This window comes from Ornithodoros turicata, chromosome 10 (genome assembly GCF_037126465.1).
Source record: "Ornithodoros turicata isolate Travis chromosome 10, ASM3712646v1, whole genome shotgun sequence".
In the NCBI taxonomy this organism is placed as follows: Eukaryota; Metazoa; Arthropoda; class Arachnida; order Ixodida; family Argasidae; genus Ornithodoros; species Ornithodoros turicata.
Genome location: NC_088210.1, coordinates 34,630,054 through 34,638,530, shown reverse-complemented (window position 1 = coordinate 34,638,530; position 8,477 = coordinate 34,630,054). Strand labels below are relative to the sequence as shown.

The 8,477-nt window shown below is 44.3% G+C and overlaps 1 long non-coding RNA gene across 2 annotated transcripts; it reads right to left on the bottom strand.

The window, feature by feature from the left end:
- Positions 1 to 6,118: 6,118 nt before the first annotated feature.
- On the bottom strand, positions 6,119 to 8,202 carry LOC135370656 (uncharacterized). 2 transcript variants are annotated; one of them, XR_010415417.1, is made up of 12 exons: positions 8,152 to 8,194; positions 7,997 to 8,046; positions 7,846 to 7,895; positions 7,694 to 7,743; positions 7,384 to 7,433; positions 7,230 to 7,278; positions 7,079 to 7,128; positions 6,927 to 6,976; positions 6,775 to 6,824; positions 6,624 to 6,673; positions 6,330 to 6,539; positions 6,119 to 6,226 (listed from the first exon to the last, which is right to left on the bottom strand). It is a non-coding gene; the product is annotated as an uncharacterized LOC135370656 (long non-coding RNA). The 2 variants fall into 2 exon arrangements; XR_010415418.1 differs by lacking the exon at positions 7,997 to 8,046 and having other exon boundaries at positions 8,152 to 8,202.
- Positions 8,203 to 8,477: the final 275 nt, after the last annotated feature.

The following is an 8,477-nucleotide window of genomic DNA, read 5'->3' as shown; positions in this document are numbered from 1 at the left end:
GCAAAGGAACCACTCCTCTATGCTTGGAGAATTGAATTTATTTCATCTATGGCATATATGTGGGAAATGGGAGAAGAAGCCGCAAAAAACAGTTAGTGCCCGATCTCGAACTATTCTCAAGCTCCACCCACACTTAGCGCTCCTCGTAACGCGCGTTTCGCTAAATTTCGTTGAAGAGATTGAACCCCAAAGAAGAACTCTGTACAGTCCTTGTACTTCGGTGTATTGCATCCGATGCATTCGTCTGGGAAGTCGTCCCTCGGCGTCCTCGTTGCAATCATGGGCACACCGAGAGGGGGGAAGGGAGGTCGTGACCTTGCTGATGTCACAAAAATATGCACCTCTGAAAACCCGCACAGGCCGCAGCGTCCGTCTCCAGGAAAAGAGGTAGAGGAACGCTCTCCTGGCTTGGTTGCAATAAAATGATTCCAACAAAATCCTAGCCGTCGCTTGTAGAGAGGTATACATAACCAACCAACCAACCATAAGTCACACAACTTTCCATTGAAAGAAGAAAGCATTTCATCTTTCACGCGTCATCTGCGCGCCTGTTTGTGCCCGTTATCAGCGGGTTTACCTAAGAAAGAGTGGAAAGATTTGAGCTGTTATCTAAACGTACGTGATCTTGATTTGAAGGGACGCGATTTCGTTGACTTTTCGCAACCTCGTTTGCGATGGGGGTGTGGGAGCATGCGTAGTGAGTATCTTTCCAGTTAGGAGGGAGGACCGTCAGCAAGGAAAGGCTTGGAGGTATTTCCCCCCTTTTTTTCTCTCACATAAAGACTAATAATAACTAGAAGTAGACAATGTTCCTCTTTGGCCTTCCTTCCTCTTTGTCATTCCTGTTATGCCTCTTTGGCTAGTGATCGTTTCCTAGCGAATACGTATGATGTTCAGATGTATCCTATAACTAAGCCTAACCTAACCTCATGGCTGGTGCACGACTGGAAAAGGAAGAGGGGAATTTGAAGTGGGAATTTGAACAAACCAATGAAAGTCTGCAGGAATAATCAGTATGACTAGGCAGAAAACTTTGGAAAGAAATACGTCCCAGCCACCGAAAAATAAAGTTGCTACATGCTGGAGAGATAGACTAGATAATATAGTCAAAAGACCATAGAAATAACACTTTACGTTAGAAGGCGTAGGTAAAACGAACTCCACAAATAATTCCAAGTAGTCAAAGGTAATATAGCCGAAAGAGTGACTAATGCGTAACGAAGGTATAGTAGTAGTCAGATAGTAGAAAAAATGCGCACATTGTCAAAAACAGAAGAAGGTGCTCTCTATTTTGTGAGGTGGAGTTGCGGGGTTACGAGGACCTTGGAAATTTTTACTTAGAAACATTTTGTTTTCATTTTCTGCAAAAAGTAAAAGTGAATGAGCTGGAATTATGTACATAAACTCAGTAGAAGGTGCTCTTTATTTTGCAGGTGGAGTCGAAGGCGTACGAAAACCTCAGAAATTTGGCCTTAGAAAGCCCCAAAGGGTTAGTAAGCCCCTTTGTTTTCATTTTCTGTGGAAAAGTAAAAGTGCTCAGAATGAGCTATAATTAAACACATCAGAACGTGCCCTTTAGTTTGTGTAATTGCTGGGGTAGGGCAGAAAACGCTGCAAGTAGAGTAGAATCAAAGGTATTACAGTTATACATTGAGTCGCAGGGTTATCCTCCGTATAAATACAAGAACAAACAAGTAACAATTCAGAGGAAACATGAGAAAGTCACTAAAATAAAGCTTTTTGTGATTCCGAGGAAAATGCGCAGCGCCATCTCTTATGCGCGAGAGGCGTTGAGATAGGAACGCCGTGTGTTATCAAACGCAGCGTTGATAAGGGATCTATGTCACGCTTGTAGTCGTGGGTGGATAGCTCAGTTGGTTCAGTGCTTGACTGCTGTACAGAAAGACCCCGGTTCGAAACGGGTTCTCTCTGTCGTACTGTTAGGGGGTAGCTTCAGTCGAAAGGGTGCAGGCGCGGGTTAGCTCTAGCGGGGGGTAATGCGTAATCGGGGTGACAGGAAGTAGCCTAGGAGAGGGTGGGTAAGATAGGATCGTCAGGTGGCAACGGCAGGGGGTAGCCCGTGGGGAGTATTCAGTAAGTCCCCACGGGTCCCCTGCCGACCCCCCGGCCTGAGGTTCGTCCCGCGGCGCTATTTCCACAATGTTCACCACGGTTATGCTACCCGGATATTCGCTTTACCCGGAATTTTTTCTTCTGCGTCTCAACTAGATCTAGACAAACCTATGACAATGTGAGAAGTTTGTTCACGGGTTGTTGTGAAGTTATAGCGACACAACAAAGCTGCCCCGAATGAGCTGGAATTATGCAGATATACCCAGTAGAATGTGCTTTCTATTTTGCAGGTGGAGTTGAGGCGGTAGAAGAACCTCGGAAATTTGGCCTTAGAAAACCCCAAGGGGTTAGTCTTACCTTTCGTTTGAATTTTCTTCAAAAAGTAAAAGTGCTGAGAATGAGCTGGAATTATGCAGATATACCCAGTAGAATGCGCTTTCTATTTTGCAGGTGGAGTTGAGGCGGTAGAAGAACCTCGGAAATTTGGCCTTAGAAAACCCCAAGGGGTTAGTCTTACCTTTCGTTTGAATTTTCTTCAAAAAGTAAAAGTGCTGAGAATGAGCTGGAATTATGCAGATATACCCAGTAGAATGCGCTTTCTATTTTGCAGGTGGAGTTGAGGCGGTAGAAGAACTTCGGAAGTTTGGCCATAGAAAACCCCAAGGGGTTAGTCTTACCTTTCGTTTGAATTTTCTTCAAAAAGTAAAAGTGCTCAGAATGAGCTGGAATTATCCAGATATAGTCAGTAGAATGTGCTCTCTATTTTGCAGGTGGAGCTGAGGCGGTAGAAGAACATCAGAAATTTGGCCATAGAAAACTCCAAGGGGTTAGTCTTACCTTTCGTTTGAATTTTCTTCAAAAAGTAAAAGTGCTCAGAATGAGCTGGAATTATCCAGATATACCCAGCAGAAGGTGCTCTCTATTTTGCAGGTGGAGTTGAGGCGATAGAAGAACATCAGAAATTTGGCCATAGAAAACCCCAAGGGGTTAGTCTTACCTTTCGTTTGAATTTTCTTCAAAAAGTAAAAGTGCTCAGAATGAGCTGGAATTATCCAGATATACCCAGCAGAAGGTGCTCTCTATTTTGCAGGTGGAGTTGAGGCGATAGAAGAACATCAGAAATTTGGCCTTAGAAAACCCCAAGGGGTTAGTCTTACCTTTCGTTTGAATTTTCTTCAAAAAGTAAAAGTGCTCAGAATGAGCTGGAATTATCCAGATATACCCAGCAGAAGGTGCTCTCTATTTTGCAGGTGGAGTTGAGGCGATAGAAGAACATCAGAAATTTGGCCATAGAAAACCCCAAGGGGTTAGTCTTACCTTTCGTTTGAATTTTCTTCAAAAAGTAAAAGTGCTGAGAATGAGCTGGAATTATGCAGGTATACAGAGTAGAATGTGCTCGCCCTAAGAACTTAGTCCTTTTCCTTCCTTTCCCATTAAAAAAAATAGCCTGTCCTGCTTCTTATTCTCGGTTCTGTTTCTAAAGGTGCTCTTTTTTTTTGCAGGTAAAGTTGGATCGAAAGAACCTACAAAAAAAAAAGCAAGGGAACGAAGTTGCGTGTTTCGAATTTCTGTGCTTTACTCTAATGTGCAATAAAGTCGACTCAGAATTGTATGACGCATGTGGGCTTGAAGGAAAAGAAAAAAATAATGCTTATTAAAACAGGCAGAAAACTGTCGAAAACTTTTATATTAAACTGTGCTAGCATTATTATACTGGAGGTTCGACGTAAAAAAATTTCCCTGTAGCAGAACCCCACCCACGCATAGATAAGGTATTCCCCTTACGTAACTCGCGATTCTTTTCTCAGTAATGCGCTGCAAAAAGACGGACATGGGCTCGTCTAGCAGGGAGGTAAAGGACACCCCCCGGGCGAGTCCATTAATGGACTCGTCCAGCAGGGAGGTAAAGGACACCCCTCGGGCGAGTCCATTAATGGACTCGTCCAGCAGGGAGGTAAAGGACACCCCTTGGGCGAGTCCATTAATGGACTCGTCCAAGGGGGGTCCTTTACTTCCCCGGACGAGTCCATTCTGTAGCGGTCACCCTGATTGACCTTGAACAACCTTGATTGACCTCTACTTGACCTCTATGGCGACCTTTTAATTCTACACAATTTCTTCGAAAAACGGTCCACCGAAATTGCAACCCGATAACCTTGTATGACCTTGTTTGACATTGTTTGACCTTGAATAACCTTGTCTGACCTCTAACGTGGCCTTGAATTAGTTCCGGACGTCCCCGCTAGGGGGCGTACAGTAGTTTGCTCGAAAACGGAAGGAATTGGTTACCCATCGGTATTTTTACAGATGGTTTTTACAAATGGGTGTAAAAAGGACATAAAATGAACTCGTCTAGCAGGGAGGTAAAGGACACCCCTCGGGCGAGTCCATTAATGGACTCGTCCAGCAGGGAGGTAAAGGACACCCCTCGGGCGAGTCCATTAATGGACTCGTCCAAGGGGGGTCCTTTACTTCCCCGGACGAGTCCATTCTGTAGCGGTCACCCTGATTGACCTTGAACAACCTTGAGTGACCTCAATTTGACCTCTACGTGACCTCTATGGCGACCTTTTAATTCTACACAATTTCTTCGAAAAACGGTCCACCGAAATTGCAACCCGATAACCTTGTATGACCTTGGTTGACATTGTTTGACCTTGAGTAACCTTGCTTGACCTCTAACGTGGCCTTGAATTAGTTCCGGACGTCCCCGCTAGGGGGCGTACAGTAGTTTGCTCGAAAACGGAAGGAATTGGTTACACATCGGTATTTTTACACATGGTTTTTACAAATGGGTGTAAAAAGGACATAAAATGAACTCGTCTAGCAGGGAGGTAAAGGACACCCCTCGGGCGAGTCCATTAATGGACTCATCCAGCAGGGAGGTAAGCGACACCCCTCGGGCGAGTCCATTAATGGACTCGTCCAGCAGGGAGGTAAAGGACACCCCTTGGGCGAGTCCATTAATGGACTCGTCCAAGGGGGGTCCTTTACTTCCCCGGACGAGTCCATTCTGTAGCGGTCACCCTGATTGACCTTGAACAACCTTGAATGACCTCTATTTGACCTCTACTTGACCTCTATGGCGACCTTTTAATTCTACACAATTTCTTCGAAAAACGGTCCACCGAAATTGCAACCCGATAACCTTGTATGACCTTGTTTGACATTGTTTGACCTTGAGTAACCTTGCTTGACCTCTAACGTGGCCTTGAATTAGTTCCGGACGTCCCCGCTAGGGGGCGTACAGTAGTTTGCTCGAAAACGGAAGGAATTGGTTACACATGTGTATTTTTACACATGGTTTTTACAAATGGGTGTAAAAAACGGACATAAAATGGACTCGTCTAGCAGGAAGGTAAAGAACACCCCTCGGGCGAGTTCAATAATGAACCCGTCCAGCGGGGAGGTAAAGGACACCCCTCGGGCGAGTCCATTAATGGACTCGTTCAGCAGGGAGGTAAAGGACACCCCTCGGGCGAGTCCATTAATGGACTCGTCCAGCAGGGAGGTAAAGGACACCCCCTTGGGCGAGTTCATTAATGGACTCGTCCAGCAGGGAGGTAAAGGACACCCCCTCGGGCGAGTTCATTAATGGACTCGCCCGAGGGGTGTCCTTTACCTCCCGACTGGAAGAGTCCATTTTATGTCCTTTTTTTTTTATTGCAGCGCATTACTGAGAAAGGAAACGGGAATTACGTAAGGGGAAGACATTTTCTATGCGTGGGGTTCCGCTACAGGGAATTTTTTTTTACGTGAAACCTCCGGCTTAAAATGCTAGCGCTGCTTAATATAAAAATTTTCGACACCATTCAATAAAGAGCCACTCACCTCTTCAGTCTCCCTTCTGCCTGTTTTAATAAGCATTCTTTTTTTCTTTTCCTTCAAGCCCACACGCGTCATTCAATTCTGAGATGACTTTATTGCATATTGGAGTAAAGCGCAGCAATTGGAAACACGCGACTTCCCTTGCTTTCCCTTGCTTTCTTTTGTAGGTTCTTTCGATCCTACTTTACCTGCGAAGTAAAGAGCACGTTCTACCGAGCATGTGTGCTTGTTTCAGCCCAACTGGTGCTTTTATTTTTCGGCTAAGATAGTTATTGGTGTTTTCTGAGGACGACTCTCCAAGGTTCTTCTCCTCCTGCAACTTCACCTGCAAAATAAAGAACACTTTCCACTGAGCATATGTGCATAATTCCAGTTCATTCTGAGCAGGCACTTTTTTGCTGAAAATGGGGAAAAAAGGTAAAACTAACCCCTTTGGGTTTCCTTAGGCCCAGTTTCTGAGGTTCTTCTAGACTCCCCCTTCAAAATAAAGATGTTCCACTGAGCATATGTGCATAATTCCAGCTCATTCTGAGCAGGCACTTTTTTGCTGAAAATGAGGAAAAAGGTAAAACTAACCCCTTTGGGTTTCCTTAGGCCCAGTTTCTGAGGTCTTTCTAGACTCCCCCTTCAAAGATGTTCTACTGAGCATATGAGCATAATTTCAGCTCATTCTGAGCACTCCTACTTTTCTGCTGAAAATGGGGAAAAAAGGTAAAACTAACCTCCTTTGGGTTTCCTTGGGCCCAGTTTCTGAGGTTCTTCTAGACTCCACCTTCGAAATAAAGATGTTCCACTGAGCATATGAGCATAATTCCAGCTCATTCTGAGCACTCCTACTGTTCTGCTGAAAATGGGAAAAAAGGTAAAACTAACCTAATTTGGGTTTCCTTAGGCCCAGTTTCTGAGGTTGTTCTAGACTCCCCCTTCAAAATAAAGATGTTCCACTGAGCATATGAGCATAATTCCAGCTCATTCTGAGCACTCCTACTGTTCTGCTGAAAATGGGGAAAAAAGGTAAAACTAACCTCCTTTGGGTTTCCTTAGGCCCAGTTTCTGAGGTTGTTCTAGACTCCCCCTTCAAAATAAAGATGTTCCACTGAGCATATGAGCATAATTCCAGCTCATTCTGAGCACTCCTACTGTTCTGCTGAAAATGGGGAAAAAAGGTAAAACTAACCTCCTTTGGGTTTCCTTGGGCCCAGTTTCTGAGGTTCTTCTAGACCCCACCTTCGAAATAAAGATGTTCCACTGAGCATATGAGCATAATTCCAGCTCATTCTGAGCACTCCTACTGTTCTGCTGAAAATGTGAAAAAAGGTAAAACTAACCCCTTTGGGTTTCCTTAGGCCCAGTTTCTGAGGTTCTTCTAGACTCCACCTTCAAAATAAAGAAGATGTTCCACTGAGCATATGAGCATAATTCCAGCTCATTCTGAGCACTCCTACTTTTCTGCTGAAAATGGGGAAAAAAGGTAAAACTAACCTCCTTTGGGTTTCCTTGGGCCCAGTTTCTGAGGTTCTTCTAGACTCCACCTTCAAAATAAAGAAGATGTTCCACTGAGCATATGAGCATAATTCCAGCTCATCGTGAGCACTCCTACTTTTCTGCTGAAAATGGGGAAAAAAGGTAAAACTAACCTCCTTTGGGTTTCCTTGGGCCCAGTTTCTGAGGTTCTTCTAGACTCCCCCTTCAAAATAAAGAAGATGTTCCACTGAGCATATGAGCATAATTTCAGCTCATTCTGAGCACTCCTACTTTTCTGCTGAAAATGGGGAAAAAAGGTAAAACTAACCTCCTTTGGGTTTCCTTGGGCCCAGTTTCTGAGGTTCTTCTAGGCTCCCCCTTCAAAATAAAGATGTTCCACTGAGCATATGAGCATAATTCCAGCTCATTCTGAGCACTCCTACTGTTCTGCTGAAAATGGGGAAAAAGGGTAAAACTAACCTCCTTTGGGTTTCCTTAGGCCCAGTTTCTGAGGTTGTTCTAGACTCCCCCTTCAAAATAAAGATGTTCACTGAGCATATGAGCATAATTCCAGCTCATTCTGAGCACTCCTACTGTTCTGCTGAAAATGGGGAAAAAAGGTAAAACTAACCTCCTTTGGGTTTCCTTAGGCCCAGTTTCTGAGGTTCTTCTAGACTCCACCTTCAAAATAAAGAAGATGTTCCACTGAGCATATGAGCATAATTCCAGCTCATTCTGAGCACTCCTACTTTTCTGCTGAAAATGGGGAAAAAAGGTAAAACTAACCTCCTTTGGGTTTCCTTGGGCCCAGTTTCTGAGGTTCTTCTAGACTCCACCTTCAAAATAAAGAAGATGTTCCACTGAGCATATGAGCATAATTCCAGCTCATTCTGAGCACTCCTACTTTTCTGCTGAAAATGGGGAAAAAAGGTAAAACTAACCTCCTTTGGGTTTCCTTGGGCCCAGTTTCTGAGGTTCTTCTAGACTCCCCCTTCAAAATAAAGAAGATGTTCCACTGAGCATATGAGCATAATTTCAGCTCATTCTGAGCACTCCTACTTTTCTGCTGAAAATGGGGAAAAAAGGTAAAACTAACCTCCTTTGGGTTTCCT